Source organism: Pithys albifrons, chromosome 18 (genome assembly GCF_047495875.1).
Source record: "Pithys albifrons albifrons isolate INPA30051 chromosome 18, PitAlb_v1, whole genome shotgun sequence".
Lineage (NCBI taxonomy): Eukaryota > Metazoa > Chordata > Aves > Passeriformes > Thamnophilidae > Pithys > Pithys albifrons.
Genome location: NC_092475.1, coordinates 9,025,287 through 9,046,268, shown reverse-complemented (window position 1 = coordinate 9,046,268; position 20,982 = coordinate 9,025,287). Strand labels below are relative to the sequence as shown.

The window sequence follows — 20,982 nt, the reverse complement described above, 5'->3', positions numbered from 1 at the left end:
TTCCTGGCCGCCAAGAACATTTACTGAAAATCAATGGTCTGTCCAAAACCTAATGTGAGCAGGAGTTGTAGTGCAGCTGTTCAGAATCTATACTGCTTCCTAGGCAGAGTTTCTAAGCCCTTTCAGTCTTTTAGAATAATAAAAATGATTAATGGTCTCAAACACTGTGAACCAAGTGTTTTGAAGTGTAACCTGCTACTTGTAATGCACTCAATATTTCTGATCTGTATTGTACTGGCATACGGCCCCTCTGGAAGTTAATGCTAAAATGGGCAACATTTGAAATGAGTGAAGAGAAGCTCATGATGACCGATGGAAAAATCACTGTCTCCATGACCAGGATATTATTTTCCATCAGTTCACAAAGGCAAAAGAAGAAGTGACTGTAAATATACATAAATATCTATTATTTTCTATAAACATTTTCTAAGAGAGAAATGTGGATACCTCACAGTATCTTATCATTCAGTGCTCTACAGGGACATCAACTTGTTTTGGAGAAACATGAGGTGTTGGGTTTTCTCAAAGACTATGCAACAGAAAGAGGCTCAAACAACTTCCTTCATCTCGGCATTCCATATTTCTGCCCGTGTCATAAGTACAACTCTTAGAGCCAATGTGATCTGCATCAGGAGTTGGGAGATTCATGTAAATAATAAACCCCAGTGCAGCCCAGTAAATCACTAGTGACCAGCAGATACCCAGTACCTGCTGTGCAGTCACACAGGTCACCGTGGGGCACTTTGCAGTGCACCAAGCCCATCTCCAGCCACCACACCCCTGACCCCCAGCTCTGCTTGCCCTGAGGCTGCAGTTGCACAACAACCTTCCTCTGAAGGACTGGGCTCAAGCCCAAGGTGTCACCTGGCACCCTGTTTATCCCAGCTTGTTTGCTCATGCCCTGTACCAAACTCAAGCAAACAATTTGGTACACAGCTATTTCCACATACCATCGGCACCCTGAATGTACTAAGAGTCCATAACTGCCCTAACCAGCCTCTCCTGGGATGACCACCCACAGCCCCTGTCCATGGCCCAGGAGCTCTATTGAAGCTCAGCCCCAGTGTACCCAGCCCCAGTCTGGGCTAGAGGTGGTTGTATTTCCAGCCTTCATCCTGGGTGAACCTTGGTCCTGTACTGTAGGTGGTTCATCTCTGGTCTTCTCTTTGTGCCCTACTGCCCCTACCTGAGTGGGCTTCTTGGGTGCCCCCTGAACCTGGTTTATTTCTCCTCACATCTGGGACTCTCAACAAGCCTCACTGTCATCATCCATCACTGCCTCTGCTGAATTCACACTTGGGTCACCTTCCCTTAGGAGTCTGTTGGCATTTGCTGCTTCCTGGAAAGTATAAACTTGAAATGAAAAGTCATTAGAGGTGGAAAATTACCTACAAAATACAGTGGAATGGGAGGAAGTTTGACCACTGGGTTGGCTCTTCAGGATCCCATCAACATGTACTTCCTTATCTTCTTCTTGGGTGCAATAGAAGCTTGGGAAAGCATTATAAGGAACACTCAGTTAACATTTACAGAGAGGTAACGTGCCAAGTTCTTTTATGAAACTTCCAACTTTAAATTTACAGGCCTTATATGCAACATTATTTTGGGGACAGCATATTGTATTCATTAGATATTTTAAAATGGTATACACAAGGCAGTAGAACTACTTAAATTGCTGCAAGCCAGATGGAGATCTTATCATGATACCTCCCACAATTTGGAATAACTTCTTTTTTGAAAGCCCAAAGTTATTCTACTCATAGCCTGGCAGATGAGGGAATCTCCTGTGTCAGCACTGATCTGTGCCATGTAGGGCAGGGATTTTCTTGTTGCCTCTCTCTGCCAAGGAAGGACACAAAGCGCTGCCTCTAGCCCGAGCATTCTGCACTAATGCACAGGAGCTGAAGGTGCACTTAGGCTTAAACAAAAACAAAGTAAAAATTAGATCATGCAAAGTCACATTTTTGGAGCATAAGGGAACATTTTAGTCTAATTATCTTCTTGAGCCCAGAAAGAAAAGGAAACATTTTACCAGAGTCAGTTTTTAAAAGAATTATCCTAGGTAAATTGATCTGCAGAGAATTGCTCCCAAAACTATAAATCATATTGATTTCCTTGCTTTACACTTCTAAAGGGTGACCAATGAGTTATTGGAAGGGTGCACAGAGCCCTCGACCTCACAGATTGAGGATGTGGCTTATTCCTGCATGTAATGTGGATTTGCAAGATGCAAATGATCTCTGCCATAATAAACAGAAAGGGAATCATTATGTTCTTCACCAAAAAAATGAGACTAGATTGCTAGATTTCCTAGCACTACCTGACTAGATCTGATTTTCTTGAATTTCACTGTATTTGCATAAGAGTTAGGAAAGAACATTCATTCTTTTAACTTGGGGTGGATCTTTACAACTTGTAATCTCATACAATTGTTAAATGCAATGAAAGATATAAAAATAGTTCCTTTGGTGCTTTCCAGTTCTTCAGCATGTAGTATTTTGCCCTTGCATTAGTTTGTAAAACCAATTTAAAAGTCCAACAACTACTAATGATGGGAAGCTGGCAAAATGTTCTTATGCAACTATTGTATTCTCAGGTTGTTTAGAAATACTTAAAAGCCATGGTTTGGAGCAAGTTTTAAAATGTTGTGTTAAATTTCCTAATTAAAGTTTCACAGCAGCCAGACTGACTTATCTGAACAGAGCGATTGGTTTGGCAGAATTGACTCATGGTCATTCTACCTGACAGCCTTCCCTTTTGTGGGAATGTAACTCTCACTGTGAAAATGTTGTACTAAGCAAACCTTAGTTCCGCTCGTAAATCAGCTCGATGAAAGGTTTGAAAGCCTGTTTCTATGGTGCAGTTAAATTACACTCAAAGTACAACTGAATTTGTCCCTACTTTTCCATCAAGTATAATGTGACTTAAAGAAAAGTTCTGTAAAGATACGGAACAGTTTAGAAAGCCAGATGAGAATTTTCAAAAGAAAGTAGGTAGTACTTAGGTAAACATTCTCCAAGTTTAAAATAACAGACTGAAGCATTTGTCTTTGATTATCAATTTTAATGTACATAATAATGAGACTCCTTCCCACCAGGACAGGCACACTAAAAAAGTTGTGGAGTGCTTGCATTCAGATTCCTAAAATCAAACTCCTCCTTGCAGTCAAAATACTGCAATGTAAAGATGGAAAAAGGATGGCTTTTGATTCATGTGTTAGTGAACTTCCCAAATATTTGCAGTTCTACAAGATAAATTAAATGGAAGAATTCTGGAAGAGTAGTCAGCTCTCTGTACCAGCGGTGATGCTGAGCTGCTGCTGCTGCTACCCCAGCCAAGGCACTTTGATGCTCTTGTATCAAAGCCCAACCGGTGCCTAATTTGGAGCCCACCCAAAATTTAGCTTTTTTTGGCTTACTACAACATCAGCTACCTGGAGTCAGATGCAACTTTATATGGATCAGAAGCAACTTCAGTGATGGCTCTGAATTACATTTTGCCTCCTGCACACTGCTCCAGTCATAATGAAACAGAGCCAAAAGTTGTAATTCATGAGTAGGTTTGCCAGTCTATGGAATTCATAAGTCTTCCCTGAGGAGGAAGCTGATACCTACAAAATGTTTCACCTGAAGTGTAAAAAAAGAAAGAAAAAAGCCAAGGACCCATGAGAAAATAACTGTACAAATCCCTTCCGTTTTACTTCACAGCCACATGAGCGAGCCATGTGTCTTCCTTTTGGACCACAAATACATAGTATTTTCAAAGAGAATGTGCTTTTATTAAAAATTAATATAAGTTTTCTTAATGTGGCTTACAAGGCACATATTGACTAGAACTGAAAATTGGCTATTTCTCAGCTCTGCTGTAGTGTAAAAGAACCACCACAATCCTGTACCTCCTCTCCAAATGGATCAATGGCCAAATTCTTCCCAGTGATTTTTTTTTAAATTACTGGTAATTGAACTAACATCAAACTTTAACTTTAAAACACTGCTCTAGCTCAGTGTCAGGTTTTCAAATCTCTCCTGCAGACCATCATTCCTTCCCCCAGCAGAGCCATGGCCATTCCCATATTCAGAGATGGGTTCGTAACTGTACGTGCTGAAGTGAGTCAGCAGGAACCATGTATTTGCATATAATGCTTCATGTAAAGCTGAGAAAGGCAGAGCAACACAAGAATTTTGCTCTCCCATTATGTTACTAAAAGAGGTCTTGAAAAAGAACTCTGAAGAAAAAGATCAAAATGGTCACAACACTTACTTTTCATTTTAATGAAAATTCCGTTTTAATACCTTTCCATGCAAACCAATTGTTATGCAGCTGTGCTCACAGGTGAAAATTGGTTTATTCCTATGGCTGCAGTAAGAAGGGCAAGATCCCAGCCTGCAACAAATCATACCTTTTCTGTCAATGGCTGCATGATTTGTGAAATTTCATTGTCTTCATAGAACAAAATATTTTTCTGCTAAAGCATAAAGAAACAGGAAGGATGGAGTAGGGGGATCTTTTGTTTCTACAGGAGAAATTCCAAGCAAAATAGTGGGACGGTATTTAAAAAAAAAAAGTAAAAAAATTCTGCTTTTTTTCATTTCAAGCCAGTGGAAATTGATTAATGAAGCCCGTCTGCAGCTGCTGCAAAGAGCCAAATCTACAGTTAATATTAAATAGCAAACTTCTACTTTTGAAAACTAGAAGGAGGAAGGGGACTTAAACCAAAAAACAAACAGGCATATTTGATCATTTAGTGGTGAATAGATCAGGCGCTCCTCAGTTGCAGGGTTTTATTTTTGTGCATTGTGTCAATGATTGGAAACCATATGTTTTAAGACCAGCTTCAATAGTATCAGTAGCTACAGTCGTCCTCTCAGATTACTTTTTACTGCCTGCCTAATTTTGAGCTTTAATAGCTAACATGCACTTTGTTTATCAGTTACAAATGTTCTGAATGTTGATGAAACAGGCTAAACAACACATAATTACCTTATCATCAGTATTAAAGACCGAGATAAAATGTGTTTAGTGTTATGGCCTGTGACTTTGTGAAGAAGAAATTCATAGAAATAAGAAGAAACATCTTAAAATTGATGGCTCTGGTTCTGAATGCTGAATGTGGGATGTTAGCACTTGGATCCTGACACAGCTCCTGTTATCCTGAGAAGAATCCATCCCACAAGGTGCTGAGCCTTTTGGCACCAAAAGTGTAACCAAGTATAGCATCATTAAGCTCCCTTGGATGGCACACCCAGTCCCATATTAAGAGCTTTATTGCACTGAGAGCAGTCTGGTGGTATTCAAATTTAATATATGTTTAAAGTCTTCTCAGAATCAGACCCTTAATACCCTACTACATGGAATAGCTCATTTTTAAGTAATTCTGTTTAGCTGTACAGCAAATAAATTTAAAAGTGTCTCTAGCTTGAGTTATTTATCCTCTAACTACTGGAGGAGAGAATACCTCTCCTCTGTTTTAAAACGCTGCATAAATTAATGATGTTCTAACAATAACAACAGCAGCATTTCTGGTCATTTACCAGAGAGGAAGCAACCATCAACCTTGAGAATGAAATTTCACTGCAGTCCACAAAATAATGTGTTAGGAAATACTATGTTTGCCAACTTTATTTTGTTGAAAGTCTTCTAAAATGTGAGTGTTGGAGTGTTTGGGGTTTGTTTTTGTTTTTTTTTTACTCACAAAGCCTGACCTCTGGCATCATGTGAAAACATGAAAATGTGAGATTCTCTGTTATAATTTTAGAAGGCAAGTAAATTACTCAGCATTGTGGTTGCAAAGAGAAATTGAAAACATGAACCCAAGGGCCAGAGAACAATTAGTAAGAGCCCGAAATGCATTGCTTTTAAATTCTTACACTTCGTAAAACAATTTCTGACTCAGGATGTTCCTATGCTTGGGGTTAACATATTCAGTACCCCAATAAATCCTCTAAACACTTTTTGAGGACTTCTCACCTTGGTTTATGCCAGATGGTGGCATCACATCTTCACTGTTAGGGTGGATGGTGAAGCTCAGTATTGGCCCATTGTTTGTACTGATGCAGCTCTGCTCATTTTGATGATGAGGTTGACAGCAGAAACTGGTAATATTTCCTCAAGGGAAATGCACCTCCCATAGTAACTAAAATTTGTGATCTAACTCCTCACCTCCTCCTCAGAGAGGCTGTGTGGCTGTAGGCTCTCCCATACTATGGGATAAGCTCTCTGGATCCCAGGCTCCAGCAGAAGACTACTTCCCATGTGTCCTAAGGAAAAGGTATGTGCTGGCTGCTCAGGTCCCCAGGGACAGGGATGCCCAAGAGGACCATTAGCTTCTAAATCTGTCCAGGACACTGTCACCCAGCCCAATGATTGGGAAGCATTTCCATTTGGTGAATACATGGAGTTTTCTGCACAGTTTTCTTTTAGTAAGTTTAGTCTAAGTTTATGGTACACAGGAATAAGTACAGAGGAACACATCAAGCAAATCCCCTTCTAAACTTGCCTTCGGTTTGGACCAAAAAAAATCCCCTGCTCTGAGAAATCCCTGGCATTGTATGGCTGATGATGCCCCAGCTTGATGAAATGGAGTCCTTCATCAAGCCAACTACTCGGACTTGCTCCTACTCTTGCAGCCTGTACCCCATGCAGGGTTATGACCTGTGTACCCCAACCCATAATCTCACCAGAGGGGCAGAAACCATTTTGTTACCTTGCCTTTCTAGAACAACAGGTATTTTGCTACATCCTAACAATGATGAAATTACTTAAAATTCCTAATTGAAAAAAACATCCTTTATCTTCCCCTTTGTACCCTTTTCCCACTGTGCCCTTATCTGCTTTTCTAAATATTGCATACAATGTTTTCAGTAAATAAAAAGGTTATTAGAGTAGACAAATAATGTTTACTCACCAGCTCAATAAAGGTGTTTCTGGCACCAATTCACAACTTACTCACAACTTACAAAAATTACTTATACTGAAAGGGACAAGGAGTGTCTTTTTGTGTGCGGGGTGCTGTACAAACAATGAGGTCCTGGTCCCTGCCTGGCTTGCTGTGGCATTGCCACAAGCAATACTAATTCTTAAATACCTGCCTGACTTTAAGCACTTAAGTAAATAATTGTATTGATTGTTATAGGACTATTCACATGCATAAAACTAAGCATATATTCAAATATGTTGTGAAATCGGGGTCGAGTGAATTTTGCAAGCAAGGCATTTTTAGATGATTAGTATATATGAACTTACTTGTTAAGACCAGCTTCAAAAGGAGCTAATGTGGCAATCAGGCTTTTGGGCAGGGCGGGAGGGGGAAGGAAAAGATTTATTTTCAAGATGGATCTAGGGACTTTCTTGTACTTCTGAGACTCCTCACCAGAACCAAAATTACAGGTGAGAAAAGGAAGTCTCCCCCAACCAGTGAATGCTCAGAGTTTAATGTGAGAGCAGTGTAAACTCAGAACTGCAGATAATCCATGGGGAAATCAGAGGGTTAGTGCCGAGAACTGATGGGGAATAACAACTGAAAGAGCTTTGGTTTTTCTAGGCTGGCGGGAGGTAGCTCATGCTAGGAAGGCTGCCAGCTCCAAACTGATGCTGGGAGCTTTGTCTCCTTTGGATTGTAGGAACACACTTTGCAGTCAAACTGATCTGAGAGACTTTGATAGTAAAAACAGCTGTCTCGTTGCAATGATGTTTTTGTTCCATTGTCAAAATTTTGAGTTAAATCCATGAGTGGGCTGCAGCTTGTTCAAACCCTGAACTCAACACCCTTTGTGCTCCTTTGGCTTTTCCACTGCGGTTCATGGGATATCTCCTTCCTGAGGAAAGGGCTAGGTGTAATAAAAGCCGTCGGGGCGAGGAGTTACAGGTCTCCTCAATGCCTCCCCAGTGCTGGGAAGACAGAAGTGGGGAGCTGATGTCTGTCTCAGACTGGTGAGAAGGGGGAGTAATGAGGAAGAGCAGTGTGTGGAAATGAAACACTCCAATGCCGCTGGGGCCAGGCTGCATCCTCAGTGAACAGGTATGCCAGTGGGAATGGGCAGCTGGGTCGTACCTGAGTGGGGCCAAGACTGCAAGGGGCAAGGTGAAGCTGCGTGTGTGGTGGGTGCATGCAGTGGGAGGCCACAGCTCCATCTCCCCAGCATGAGCCATCTGTTGCCCCTCTCTTGGATATGTGGACAAGCAGACGATGTGCCTGATAAAGGCACCCAGCACATGAGACAGGAGCAGAAGTGCCCCTCAAGGTCCACATACCAGAGGCTGCCTCTATTTTTGTGCTGACACACAAATGCAGCAGCACCTCTGGATGGCCACAAATCCATTTTGACTCCCTTGCGGAGATCGGAGTTACAAGCAGGATCACGCAGGGGTCTTTCACCCTCGGGGGATCCAGCAGCGTGTGATGCTGTTTGTGAGTTCAGAGGGGTGGCTTGTGAGTGACACTGTGTCAGCAGTTCTGCAGAACCTATGGCTCTGTGGCACTGTGTGTGCAAGGAAACCAGGTATCAACAAGAGTCCTCCTTTTAAATAGATATTTAAAATCTGTCACTAGAGACCCGTAACACAGGGACTGCAGCGAGTGCCTGTTTCACGGAAGCAGCGCCCACAAACAAGGCGGTGTATTCCCATGGTATCCACGGGTCCAAGTTTTACACCACGAACCTCTCTCAAGGACTCTCAGCTCGACGTGCGCCGACAGCACCACCACACACACAAAAGCGCTGCTCGGGGGAGCGAGCGCGCCCAGCGCGTCCCTGCCGCGGTGACACCGCGGTGACAGCGCTGCCCGGGCTCGGCGGGGCCGCTCTCCCTCCGGCCCGGGGGGCGCGGGCAGCGCCGTGACAGCTTCGGGGGGCTGCCAGGCAGCCGCGGGAGGCTCCTCCTCCGCCCCAGCCCCGCGCAGCGCTACGAACGCGCCGCAGCCCCTCGCCTGCGGTAGGTGCCCCGACGGCGGCAGCGCGGGGTGGCGGAGCCCCGCGGCGGCCCCGGTGAGACAGCCCGCCCGGGGGTGGGTGTTCCGGGGAAGCAACAGGTCAGATGAGCCGCGGAAAAACCCGCTGTGCGCCCCGCGGGAGGCGCGGCGGGGACGAGCGGGACGGCGGGGGCGCGCCCGGGACCGCAGCGCGGAGCGCGGAGCCGCCTCCCCGCCGCCCTGCGCGCCCTTCCGCGGGCACGCGCGTCCGCCTCGCACATGCTCACTGCGCCCGCGGCGGGGGCGCGCTCACCGCGCAGCGCCGCCGCTCCGCCGCCGGTGAGTGGGGCCGGGGGAGCTCCGCGCCCGCGGGGGCATCGCCGGTGCGCGGGTGCTGCTGCTGCGGCTGCTCCGCGGCTGCCCCGCGGCTGCCCCGAGGTGTGAAAGCGCCTCCGCGGGCTGTGGGGTGCGGGGGGCGCGGTGTCCGTCGGGGCGCGGCGGTGGCTCCGGCGCTGCGCGGGCGCGGAGTGGCTCCGAGCGGAGTTCTGCGTGCGGAGTTGGGAGCAAGAATTAGCACAGGTAGTTAATCGCTGCGTTTGATTTGTACCTTAAAATCAGCCTCGCTTATTAATTACTTCAAAAGCTGGAGCGTGCGTTTAAATAAAATGAGTTACTGCGCTTTCCCGCAGCTGCTCTCTATGAGGAAAACTCGTATTTGATTTATGCAGTTTAAGTAAACTTTTTTGAGTGTTAAATTGTGCTTGAGCCCGCTGAATGGCCTCTGAAGGAAATTATTCACAATATACAGCTACTGTTGTGCAGACGTTTCAAATAATGGTGTATTCTGTTGTATAAAGTTGTGATTGCTAAAATACATATGGTGAACCAATAAACAGTTTATTGGTCTGTATCAGATATTAACAGAAATTTTGTTCAGCGCAGTATGGAATTCACACATCCCTGAGTGCTGTTAAAGGCAGTGCCAGGAATGGTTTATTGTTTAGTCTCACTTGTGGACTTCATTAATTTACTGGGAGTTTCTTATCTCTGCAATGCCATCCATAGAAGGGTTCCCCGCCACCACCCCAGTTTATCGAGAAAGCATGTCTAAATTTCTTTCTGCCTATTCCTATCTGTGAGTATTAGGGCAATCTGGTCCACAAAAGATAACATATTTAAATTAGTAGTTCTGTATCTAAACTAATATTTCTTAGATAGTTTCATGCATTTACTGTTGCATTGTTTTGTTATGTGTTGCTACATTCAGCATAAAGTCTGTATCCTCATCTGTCTTTAAATGAACAACTGGTTTTATTCCTAAACAAAGCTGAATTTTTATTTCTACTTTGAAATTCAAGGCATTGTGTGGCCTCAAATGTAAGACATGCAGGTAGGAAAGACTTGCAGTACAAGTACCTTGAAAATAATCAGTGCTTGTAGCTTTGGAAACATTCCAGAAACTTTTTACGCATATTTCGAAAATTCACTTGAAATGGCACAGCAACTGATAACTTGAATTAATTATTTTAACTTAAATCTCTTAATTTAAAAAAAAACTTAAATGCATGATGTAAAATTGAATTTTGAAGTTGTTGAGTCGAATTTGTCCGCGTAATTCTTGTGCCTCTTCTGCTCACCCACCAACAGGTCAAAACATTTGGCTAAATAACAAGCGGTGTATGCTTTTGGTTTTAGGCTCATCGATTTGTTTTGCTTTGCTTTGTTTAGCCCACTCCTCTCAGCTCTTTTTCTCTTAAAATACTACATAGAGACTTGATTCCCATGACTCACTAATCTTATCACCATTATTTGGTTGAAATGTTTGAAACAGGCTCCTGTTTCAAGTATCTCACAACCTCGGCAGTCTTAGATTTCATTAGAAAAGGTTCATTAGGGAGAAATAAAAATGTTGTTGATAATTCCCCCTCCAACAATAAGCCCCATATTCGACTCCATGGTGTGTGTGGGTACGCCTTGAATTGTAAGAAGGAATTAAACTCAGGTATTCATACAAAGAACTTGATCTCAGAATATCACTTGAAGAGTCTCCTGTGTCGCTGTGTTGTTGTGTGTGTAGCTGGTTGTTATGCTCATTTTTCCCCCACGAAAATATAGTAATTTAACTATTAATCCTGCAAAGATAAGTTGCATGTTTAACTTCAAGCCTGCAAGCGATCGGTGGCTGTATTTGTGTGTCAGTGTGTATATGTACACACTACTGACAAAGAAAACAATTAAAGACGTTAGTAATTTTCTGCTGTCTTCCCAACTGTTATTTATGATGTGTAGTAGTAAAACAGCTATTCTGAAATCAGCTATAATTCTCTTCAGTAAGATTTGTTTCTTCTGTGCCAAATTTTGCAGTAACCAGATGGTTTTAAGGTGTCTTCAGCCGGAGAACAAGCATGAACAGTGCTGAAGACTAATTATTCCTTGCAGTAAATTCCTTCTGCAATAAATTCACAGGTTGTTAGACTTAATCTGTGGAAATGATTGTTAAGATTACTTAGGCAGTGAAAAATGCTTTTATAAATTTGTGAAAACTAGCAGAAGTTCTTAGAATGCTAAGAAAAGATTTTTGAGTTAATTTTGCCGCGCCGGGGTAACTTTTATTGGGCACAAACTGTTAAATGAAGTTGCAAATTCAAATCCTTTTCATAAGCCATGGAATAGTGCAGTTTTAATATGAAGATTTTAAATATATCCTGTAAGTGGAGGGATAATTAGGTAGATGAAGTAGGGAAATCTCATTCTCGATTTCCAGTGTACAGTTAGTTACCGTATACATGTGTATTTTTCACAGCAATAGCAATATAAACTTGATTAGTGCATGATGGAGTCTCCTGAACTAACAATCAGATTCTTTTCATTAAATTTCACATTGTACTGCACAGGAGAGAAAAATAATTATACCAGGAAGGAACAGAAAATATGTTCAGAGTTATAAACAATGGCATATGTTCAGAGTTATAAACAAAAGTAAAGCCATTCAGGCTTTAAATACATCTTCATTTTCAATGGTATAATTTAGTAAAAATACAAGATTTATTTTTTTTAATGTATGTCTACTTATAAAAAAATACAAGTACTTAAACCTCTTGGCACTTTAGTATGAACAGGGAGAACTTGTCAAATCTCTTTCCCTTCCTTTTCTAGGCCAGAAGGACCATCTTTGTTGGGACTGTTCATTAAGAGATCTCATCAGAAAACAATTGTTCATGGCAGTCAGATTCTTAAAACAATACTTCATCTTTATTTGCAGATCTTAACTCAAGTAATGATGTTTAACAAACACCTTGTTTTAATCAGGTGAGGATAAGCCCCTCAATTAGGATGCAAATAATTGCTCACCCCTGTTGGCTCATTTGGGGCCTGGAGGTTCTGCCATTTCTATGCAGTTTTGGTGTGCAAGAGCTTTGGAGCAGGAGAGAGGAGAAAGTGGGAATAATGTTTTAGGATTCTGCAGACGTCATGGAAAATATTTTTTTTTTATCATGGCATTCAAAACCTGATCTAGTTCCCTTCTTCATCAGGCTGTTCAGTTGTTCTTGATTTACTGCTGCACAAGGTGTGAGAGGAAAATTGGACCCAAAATAGTGTTCACTGCAGAGCTGGTTCCAGCGAGTGTGTCACAGAGTGAATATTTAATTAAAAATAGTCAGACCTCTTTTCACTCAATCTTTCTGCCTGGTCTTTAATTATGTATTTGAATTATTTCAAAGGTGTGTAAAATGAGATGAGAAAGATTACCTGGGTATAATCCTTCCCATTTAAAATTATTTGTCTGCAGCTGCCTAAGTCCTGGCATTGGGAGTCACATATAAACATGTTTATTTAACATCAGCGTTATCTGTTAGATTGTACATGGTTCATTAACATGGAGAGAATACTTTTTGTTTAATAGTGTGTGGGAGCTGCCAGAGGTCAGAAGAGGTTGTTTGCCTGAAGTCGAGATGGCATCTTGGCTTTGCTCTCATTCTGTTTGTCACCTCTGCTGTGTGCAGGGAAACACTTCATTAGTGCCGAGCGGAGGTATTTCCCCTCGTGTTTATGTACAGAGGCTCTGTGGAAAGCCAGGAGTCTGCTGCAGGGCTGCGGTAAGGTTTATGGGGAGTTTCAAGGAAGGTTTGTTGTAATTTGTGGAGGATTGTTTTAGTTGGGGTTTGATTAGAAAAAGCGCCTTGGAGAGGATGGAGCAGAGAGGGGAGTCTGGGACACTCCTGGTGGTGCCTGCACAGCGTGTGGCTGTAAATGGGGTGTTTTCCAGAACTGGGGAGATGGGGGATCTGAAGTCTTGGGAGGTGGAGAGCACTTTGTGTGCCGGTGAAATAATGTTTTGATGGTGTGGCTGGGTCAGAGTTGGGCTTGGAGCTGCTGTACCTGGTGGTGATGCTGAGCTGGGAGAGGTGGCACCTCATCTGCAGGGGCAGTGCAGGATCTGGCCCTTCTTCCTCCACAAAGCTTCTGGGGTGTCCTCTGCTATTTCTCCTGCTGGTTAGAAACCTGCTTGGATGTATGAATCTGCATCAGGGACACTGGAAATAGGGAAGTAACCATGGCCTCAAGATTCTAAAGGCTACTTAAAATGCTTTAATATGGCTTATGTATGCAAGCTGATAGCCGTGCCCTGCATGCAGTATTGGGAGAGATGTGTGCACACATCTCTATCCACAATTTTAATTTTTATTTCAGCTTCTTAAAAGTGTTTCTGAACATTTCTGACAGGTCAGTGAATTTCTCCAGCCTGATTTGGATGGTGGAGGCTCTTTGATATTTTTGCGCCTTGGAGGGAGAAGATAATTGAAATTTCCATTAGAAAAATAATGGAAAATTAACTGTTAGGATTTTTATCGAACAAGGACTCCTGGAAGATAGTAACCAAAAGGTGTTGAATAAAATGAGCATTATTGTAGAGTTCAAAGTGCTGTGGAAAATGCAGTGTAACCAAAGCATACCACAAATGTGCAGTTTTTTTAAAAGCATAGCAGTGAAAATAGAAAGGCTTAAAAAAAAAACAACAAGCATAACTTCTGTGTTGATTATAAGTTGTATCTTAAGCAGTCTGAAGGCCTGGATATTGTTTTCAAGAAGCCAGCAAAACAGCTATTTCTAAAAAAATAGTAGGCTCCCTCAGAAGCGGAGAGAGAGAACAAAAATAGGTGTTATCTTGGAGGAGGGAATGTCTGGTGGAGGGTTTTTTCTTTGAATTATTTTCAACAAGTACTTACTCTGTTCTGTGTTTTTAAGAAATTATGTGGACAGCAATTTTGTTTCTTTACCAAGGCAGTGAAAACACCAAGAATCCTTTTTATAATTTGGAAAGAATGTCAAAAGAATGAAGTAGTTAAACCTAAGTGTATTAGATCATATGCCTTAAATGCATAAATAAGCATAGCTGCAATCACAGAAACCAATGTTAAAACCACCAGGAAAACTCACCCACAAACCGTAATGACTTAAAGGGAATGACCTCAGCCATTGTGAAATTTGTGCCTATTTGTTGACTGACATTTATTTGGTAGAAGCAGGGTGCGTGTTTCACTGGGGTGTGGGATTTTGTTGTTTGTAAGACTGCTGGGTTTTTTTCTGTTGCTGCTGCCAGGTTTGAATACAAAGAGTGAAAATAGGATTGAGGCTGGGAGAGCCTGGATGTGATTTGGGTCTTAGCAGTTTGAAAAGCAGGTGGAGGGTTTGTTACTGATGCACAGAGATTGGTAGAAATGTACTGACGTTTGTTGTTCAGATTTTAGAAACTTTCTTGATGATAGCCCACTTCTAACTTATTCCCAGCTCGTTTCCTCTTAAGGAAATGAAAGTTTTAAGTATTTGGTTACAAACCTGAGATTTCTTCATGTCCATGTCTTTGCTTGAGTGCTGCATGAAATGTTGGTGTCATTCATCTCCCCTCTGCCTTTTGGAGAGGAAATTGATGCACGGTAGAACCTGAACTTGCCTTTGCTGCAGCACCACTTAATAATTCAGGGAATGGAAGTCTTGAATTATTTCAACAATAATAGACTTCTTTGGGAGTGTTTTTACATAAACCAGCACCACAGACTGCATGCTTGGCCAGAGCCATGTCTCTCTGCAAATGGGGTTTCTCTCTGCTGCCTGCTCCTGTCTGTGGGCTGTTTTTTGGGGTTGCAAAATTAAAGAAGTTCCAGATTTAATTGCCCCTTCTTACATGTGCAGAAAGGTTTAAGAAAATGGGTAAGTTCATGCTGTTTGGTTGAATGCCTAACTCTAGGCGCTCAGTCTTGTTGTGTGGAAATTCTCCTTTGCCATCCCTGCTTTTGAGAAGGAAAGCAGCCCAGCTAAATCAATAAATAATCCTAAATAAAAAGGACGATTTAATACTAGTCAGCCTAGATAGTAACTGCTTAACCCACAGGGAATTGACGCCTCTCTGTGTGCTGGAAAGGGCAGACTTCAAGGAGAAACTCAACCAGAGCAGCGAAGCCGGGAACTTCCAAACAAAGACCAGGGGACGTGGGGAAAAATTTCTTAAACTCAGCAAATGCCTTAAAAACTGGAAATGCCTCCAGGATTACTCAGGCACCCACAAGAAACAGTGAGGGGAAAGTGGGGCAGGCATCTGAAATGTTTTTGTTTTTTAAATAGGTTGAGTAAGCAAAGCAATCTGGGGGCCCCAGTTATTTACAGCTCTGTCTGTGCACCACGCAGAGAGGCTCATCAGCTGTCTTGAAGACAAGTTTGGCATCTCTTGCAGATCGTGTCTTTTGATGGCAAATTTCATTCGGCTGTTTGCCCTGTAATTGTCCCACAGCTACTTGGAAATAACTTTGATCAGTTTTGAATATAGATCTGTATCACTAGTTTTGATTCCCCTCCGTGCTGCTCTTCTGTGATCAGTTCTCATCCTTGCAGTTTATTTGTAACTATCTGACAATTCTTTGATTCTAAGTCAAGTCAAAATATATTTACAAAATACTTTACTTTCAGTAAATGTTGTCAACGTGTACTTTGGTTTTGTAAATGATGTAAATTTATTATTTTTCCCCATTACTGTGGCTGAAACAACACAAAATCTTGCCTAGAATTGAGCAATACTTTTTATTTGAAAAAGAGAGATTGTTTTTTCCGCCCTTTAACAAACTAAAAGGACCATTTTTATCTGAAACACGACACTTTTTCAAGTAAAACATGTGAATGTTCTATTCTTTGTATCCACATTTTCCTTTTTTTTAGATAGGCTGACTTTATTTTTTTGAATTTATAAAGCCATGAGTTTTCTAGTTTACATTTGGTAAGTGCTATGTTGATACTACTTATCTCTACTGAGATAGTTAGGAGTAAATCAGACCTAATGCTTGTAGTAAAATAGATACATTTTCCCTTATGTTTACCTATGGGTGGCAAATAATTTCAGTCAAATAAGCGTTGGACCTTTATTGAGTGGGAGCAGTTTTCAATCAAGTACTTGTTGCACAAGTGCTTTTTTATTTTTTTGTTGGTTTTGTTTGTTTGGTTTTTGGGTTTTTTTTGTTTGTTTGTTTGGTGGTTTGTTTTTTTTTTTAATTTAAATCACAGTGCAGTTCCATGCTGCCACTGCAAGTCCAACTGGTTTCTTCAGTGTCTTTGCAGAATGGAAGGAGGAATCAACACCTTTTTGTGCTATCCATGCCTGTTTGGAACTCAGCATTCAAAAAAGCTGACAAATCCAAATTGTGTGGGAAGATCCCTGAGAGGGAGGCACTGCAATCCCTGTGCTACCAGAACCATTTGCAGTGATACGACTAAGTACCTGGTGTTGCCTCTCCTCTGACCTAGTGCTCCTAAGTGTGTTGGTGGAATTAGATGTAGAGCAGGAAAATAAGCCAGGCACCAATTTTCTTTTTAGTTATTGAAATGAAATTATAAGATCATCATTCTGTTTAGCTTTAGGAGCCTGTTGTGTAAATATCTACTTTAAAGGAATCTAATTTTTAATAAAATTTATTTATATCTGAATAAGAGGCAGGCTTAGGTCTCTGACCTAAAATACATAATCACCCAGCAATGCTGTAAATGTGTAACGCTGTACACGACAATGTAAGATTATCTTCTGGATGACCACTTTGACAGACCTTTGTTGTCTCTCCGTTCGCTCTCTTCAATGTCTCTTCACCTGAAAACTCATAAGTTGTGATTTGAAGGAAGGCGTATTCAGCCTATTATGTATGATTTCATTTTGTTTGTTTGGCAACCATCCTTCCTGTTCCCTGCAGCAGATGAATATAATTTGGGGAAGAGAAGTGGATGGGGAGGAGGACTAAGGAAGCCAACTGAGTCTTCTGTAAAATATTTGAGATGCAGCAAAACTTCTGGGCTAGATTGGTTTTGAAACACCCCCTGCAAATTAGGGGTGGGGTGAGGAGACAAATGCTTGATTACTAATGGAAAGTAATAAAAGATGCTGCTGCTAAAAGTCAGATCACTGATGTTGGAGCCTGATACTTCCCTTTTTAAAGCCCAGTGCTTCTTCCCGCAGTCCCCCCTGCCACAAATCAGGATTATTCAATCACAGCAGTGGTTTACCCATATCTGTGGTGGAGCAGGGTGGTTGCTGAACGATGCACAGAAACATCGTGCCCTGGTTTAGGACAGGAAGTGGAAAATGAATATTGTTTTGAACTTGAACTTTGTAAGCAGACAGAAAGTAATTATCAGGGCTAGAACTCCCCTGGGAGAAGCGGAGGAGTGATGCTCTGTGATTGTAAGAAACACTGTGGGATCTTAAATATCTGGTAGTGTTTAATGCTCTGGTTTTACATTTCTACCTTTTAATTGATCTTCTGGTCCTCTCTTTCCTTGGCAAATAGAGGAAGAAACAATTGGGTGTAGACTTCATGTGCTGTATTTATTGATAGCCACCCTCCTGCCCTCCCTTTGCTGGTGGGGCAGGAATCTTAAATTTCTGTCTTGAGCCTGGTGTTACTTTCAGTTGTAAAATGAACCTTTTTGCTGCTGGGTTGCTTAATGGATCTATTATAATATGGAAAATTAACCTAATTGATGACTTAGAGCACATAATGGTAAGTGAAGCCATTTAGTCAGATACTATAAGCCCTTTGTGTAGTATTTAGCTTTAATTATAAACTATGGAAGTTTGTCTGTCATATAAAGTAGAAAACCCCACTGAAATGACACAAAATCTGCGTAGTTGCAAAGTTAACATTTTGATGATCTCCTTTTTAATAATATATTACTATTAAAATATTACTGACCACTTACTTAGGAAAAAAAAAAAGAAAAATGTAAATCTCTGCCTGCACTGAATGTTTTGCTGTATTTGAGTGGCCTGTGCCTTCAGTGAGCTACTTAAATGGTTTTGATGGTTTTTTTATTATTTTGGCTACTACTTTAGACATTCTTTGATGAAGAATAGTCAGTGCAAGATTTCATCTTTTCTAACAGACTGTGTGGTTTCTTCTGTAGATTTTTTTTTAATACTGTTCCCTATTAAGGTAACTAAACACAGAAGGGAAAAGACTTTTTTGCTAACTTCTACCTATGGTAGGCACATGGGTTTTGTTCTCAGAAAGGAATAATTCGATATTTTTAAAATACTGTTTCAAATGTGAGGTAAAACTACATTAATTCTCAAAATAAAATTAACCATATTTCTTATCTGCTATTTATGGTAAAATGTCCTTAACCATGTTCACTATTTTAATCTTGCATTAACACAATTGTGGGATTTCTTGTTCGTGATGAAGTTTTAAAGGGAGTAAAATTAAGTCACTTTGAAAGAAAATTGTGTGATGATTTATTGTAGCAGAGTAGGTGAAATTCCTCTAGAGATTTTAATATCTTCCACCTGGTATAGAAATGAAAAGAAAATATTCTTTAGCTGGTGACTAATTTGTCACTAATACCCAGGGGTTCCTTCGTTACAATGCAAAGATGTCAGTTTTAGGAGAAAAGTACAGTGAAAAAACCAAGTGCAACTTCCTGTTGGAGACAGTTACAAAAAGGAGAAAAATAAAGGTCTGGAAAGCAGCCGAAGCAGTGTGAAGGAAAGCTCTAAAGCTATCAATCAGGGCAGAATGCTTGGGGAAGGATTGTACCTGCAGGCTTCAGTGGAATTCATTAGGACATGTTCGAGGGGGAAAGTCACTCGATAGGACTCCAGAGGAGGAGCTCTGACACGCAGCAATACCCAGGCTGATGCTCAGCTCTCCTCCAAACTGCACGTTCTGCATCCTGGTGATTGTTGGAGGAGGAACTGTATTGTTAAAAAAAGTCATACTCTGCTTACTGATGGCTTTTATACTTTGTCACCATGGTAAATGAATTGAATCCAAGACTTACAGTTCAGATGAAAAAGCCGCAAGAGGTTATCTGTGGTTACTGACAGCTCAAACCTGACAACACAGATCACAGAGTCTCTGCCACATCAGTGTCTTGTCAAGTCATTTTTCCCGACAAAAAGCCATTCCTCTGTCCAGACACTTGCATGGTGTTGTCACTTTGCCTTTTGCTGCAGTAGCAGGAGTTTGACTCTGCTCCCATCCTTCCATTACTGCTGTTTCCAACAGCTCAGTGCGAGGAGCAGGACCATGAGCTGTCACAATACCAGGGCACAGTGGAGTAAGGATTTCTGCCTCCCTTTAGAAACAATTTGCTCACCCTGCAGCAGGAGCAATTTGGGACTTTCTGGTTTAGTCTTGCCCTACATTTAGTACAACCCAAAAGTTGCTCAGGAAGCGTGTTCGCAGTTGATGTCTATGGCAGAATTGATGATTCAGTGGTAGGACTGCAGTGATGTTTGAGATTTGGGAAGGAGAAGGCAGTACTGCACCAAACATCGTACATGTTGGAAACAACATGCACAACAACTTTGTGGTGAAGGTGGTTATGTCGCAGGGGAAGCCCTGGCATGCCCTGCAGGCTCCAGGCCATGGTAACACAGCTCTGTTCCTTGCTGGTGAGTAAGGTTTGATCTCAGCTGTTCTACAGTTAATTGGAGAAGAGGAAGATTTTATTTTTTGTCTAAAGCAGATTATTGGAAAGGAATTCATGGGGTTTGCTACATTTCCTTCAGTTATAGTGTGTTCTTTAGTTAGAGCTCTGAGATAAGTAAGAAACACTTGCATGTGTGGTGGGTTGACCTTGGCCAGTGTCCAGATGCCCACCCAGCTGCTCCCCCACTCCCCATCCTCAATGGGTCAGGGTAGAAAATAAGATGGAAAAGCTCATGAGTCAGGGTAAAAACAGGGACGTGACTTGCCATCTACCATCACAGGCAAAACAGACTCTACTTGAAAAATTACTGCTGATTTCAAATAGTGTTGGATGGTGAGAAACAAAGGCAAGAACTAAAACAGCTCTGCCCACCCCCTTTGCCTGTCTCAGCTTTGCTCCCACATTCCCAATTCTTTCCTTCTCCAAGGGATAAGGAGTGAGAGACTGCAGTGAGAGTGTAACATTTCCTTTCTACCACTCCTTCCTCCTCCTCACACTTCTGTGCTCCAGGATGGGCTCTCTGAGGGCTGCAGCTCCTGTCAGAACAAGCTCCAGCCTACTCTCTCCTGGAACTGTGGCTGTTTCAGATATTTTCTCCCCATCAAGCTGAATTTTGCCCTGGCAGAAGTGCCACTGACCTCTCCAGTGGGCCCAGCCAGGTCCTGCTGCAGGTCTGTGGTGGAGCTGGATGGAAACAGCTCAGGGCAGCCCCTCACAGAGGTCCCTGCAGCCCCCCCCAGTAACATTAGTACAGACACCTGATATAGCCTGACAAAATGGGCACTTTATTAATTCACATCAGACTGTGAGCTGGAGTCATCCAATCCAGCAGGAATTGCTGCCAGTTTTAGAACCTTGTATCGCAGGGAAGGAGAGGGAAGGGTGACACAGAAGGTCAGTCAGCCTTGCTTGTCCAGCTTCCCACCTGAGGTATGAACCCTGAGAGCTAAAATCAGATCCACCTATTCAAAAGTCTTGGAACTGATGCAAAGAGGCTATTTAGGCATCTTGTGGGCACAAGTGATCCTGCATGAAAAGCTGAACTTGTCCTTTACTGATGTTTAAAGACTTGATTTTGATTCAAAATAATCTAATTGCTCTTGTAT

The 20,982-nt window shown here is 41.9% G+C and overlaps 1 protein-coding gene across 5 annotated transcripts in view; it reads left to right on the top strand.

Moving 5' to 3' along the window:
* The first annotated feature begins 7,960 nt into the window (after window positions 1–7,960).
* EYA2 (EYA transcriptional coactivator and phosphatase 2) overlaps window positions 7,961–20,982 on the top strand; it is an 83,946-nt gene continuing 70,924 nt past the window's right edge. The window contains exon 1 of one of the 5 annotated variants that reach the window (XM_071572596.1): window positions 7,961–8,017. The gene's annotated coding sequence lies outside the window, so the exon portion shown is untranslated. Of the gene's footprint in view, window positions 8,018–8,854; window positions 8,932–9,114; window positions 9,248–9,399; window positions 9,488–12,985; window positions 13,006–20,982 lie in introns of those variants that run through there. The other 4 variants (XM_071572594.1, XM_071572597.1, XM_071572593.1 and 1 more) reach the window with 4 other exon arrangements.